Genomic DNA, 1,859 nt, shown 5'->3' on the forward strand with positions numbered 1-1,859 from the left:
ACCAAAGCACCCTCACTTTGGTCTTCCTTCTTCTTGAGCTTCATATGGTGTGTGAATTGTATCTTGGGTATTCAAAACTTTTGGGCTAATATCCATTTATCGTTGAGTGCATACCATATGTGCTCTTTTGTGATTGGGTTACATTACTCAATACTTCCTTGAGTTTGATTGAATTTAGCTGTCCCCACCCCTCCTTTAATTGAGGGTGTGGCCTGTCGAGGGCATAGAGGAAGCTTTTGGGAGAGCTCTGCAGGAGGAGGGAGGGGCTTCCAGGGTTCTATTTAAAGCCTGTCTGCTCTATTATCAGAACCATTTGCTGGTGAGTTCCACTCAAAGAAGGAGGCAGAGGTATGGCCCTGGGAGCAGACATGAGTGAAACACAAGTCGAGAAGCCTGGACACACGAATTTAGAGATGCCCATCCTGTCTCCTTCCAAGAAAAAAACAGACCCTTGACCAGAAGGCAGAAGAGAAACAGCCCTCTGAGAGCGGTGGTAACACTGGTAGGACTTCCAAGTCCTCTCCCATGGGCAAAGAGAATACCTGGCCAAGTCGGGAGACTAAGGTCTCCAGTCAGAAGCGAACTGGACAAAGCTGGACTGTCTCCTTCTGCGGACCCCACAAGAGAAGCCAAGATGGAAGAGAAGAGGAGGGACAGACCATCTCCGTCCAAGAAAGAGAGGAAGGGACAAGCTGGCATCCGCCCACAGAAATTTCTGGCACCCAGAAGTGCATGTAAAGGACCTAAGGCTCCAGCCAAGATCTCCTGTGAGGACTCTGAGGAGCACTCGCTCTGGAGCCAGCCGAGGTGCACCATACAACTCTGCCAAGAGGCGCAGACATCCTCCTCCTTCAGAAGCCAGCTCATTATCAACATTCTCACTGCTCTTGTCCAGATTCTCCACCAACGTGGGTGCCTTGCAGGTGGCCCTGGACAACCTGTAAGGCCCTGGAGGTGCCTTCCTGCGTGTGCCCTTGAGCAGCACGGAGCCCACTGTCTCACAGTGCGCCTGCCTCACTTGGCAACTGTCTCACGCAGGAGCTGCACTGCACTGGGCGCTTCGCACAGTCAATTCCATTTTGACTGTGCAGGCCAGAATGCCAAGATACACCCAGCCCCAAGGCTATTCCTTCACTGCCGACCCTAGACCAGTGCCCACATCCTCTCCTCTAACAAGATCCCGGCCAGCCAACTGGAGCAAAGACTAGGTGTCTTGGCATCTCCCAACCCTTCTGTGGATGCAAGAAGAATCCTGGGCTGAGCACAGCAGGCCAGAGAGACCAGGAGGCAGGCCTTGAGTTCAGTGAGCACCAAACCATCTGTCACTCTGGAGAAACTAACTCAACCTCAGAGCCTGGCGTCTCTCCAGTCAATGACACAGGACCTGATTGTGAAGAAAACCTGAGAAGACTCACTGGGGAACTTAGACTGTTGAAACTTTCGCTGATGTGGACCCTTCTACCTGCCCTTTAGAAGATGTATATCATTTGAGAAACGACCGCTTCTCAGAATTTAATCAGCCAGTGGAGCTTGGGTATCATAGAGACACTTTCCTCCCCTTTGGGACAAGGTCCCTTATGCCAGCTGAGTGTTGAACTGCCCATGTAAGTGAGGCACAGGCCACCACAACACATTGGCTTGGTGTTCCCGGGGTCATGCTCCAGTCCTTGTCCATGCTAGTAGCCCAGCCTCCCAAGCCCCCACCCCCAGCTTCACAGACCTTTCTAGGCACTGAAAAGCCTGTGCTCCTTTCCTTGAGTTTGAACTGACATTCTTTCTTTCTGCTGAACACTCGGACACTGCCTGGAATCCAGGCTTTACCTCAGGTTAGCAAGTTGGACTCAGAACTCTTCTAGTTT

General features: G+C 51.7%; 1 pseudogene; it reads left to right on the forward strand.

Annotated features, from left to right (window-relative positions):
* Positions 1-350: 350 nt before the first annotated feature.
* Positions 351-1,261, forward strand: LOC116075976 (annotated as a pseudogene).
* The last annotated feature ends 598 nt before the right edge of the window (positions 1,262-1,859 follow it).

This window comes from Mastomys coucha, unplaced genomic scaffold (assembly GCF_008632895.1).
Source record: "Mastomys coucha isolate ucsf_1 unplaced genomic scaffold, UCSF_Mcou_1 pScaffold4, whole genome shotgun sequence".
Classification (NCBI taxonomy): domain Eukaryota; kingdom Metazoa; phylum Chordata; class Mammalia; order Rodentia; family Muridae; genus Mastomys; species Mastomys coucha.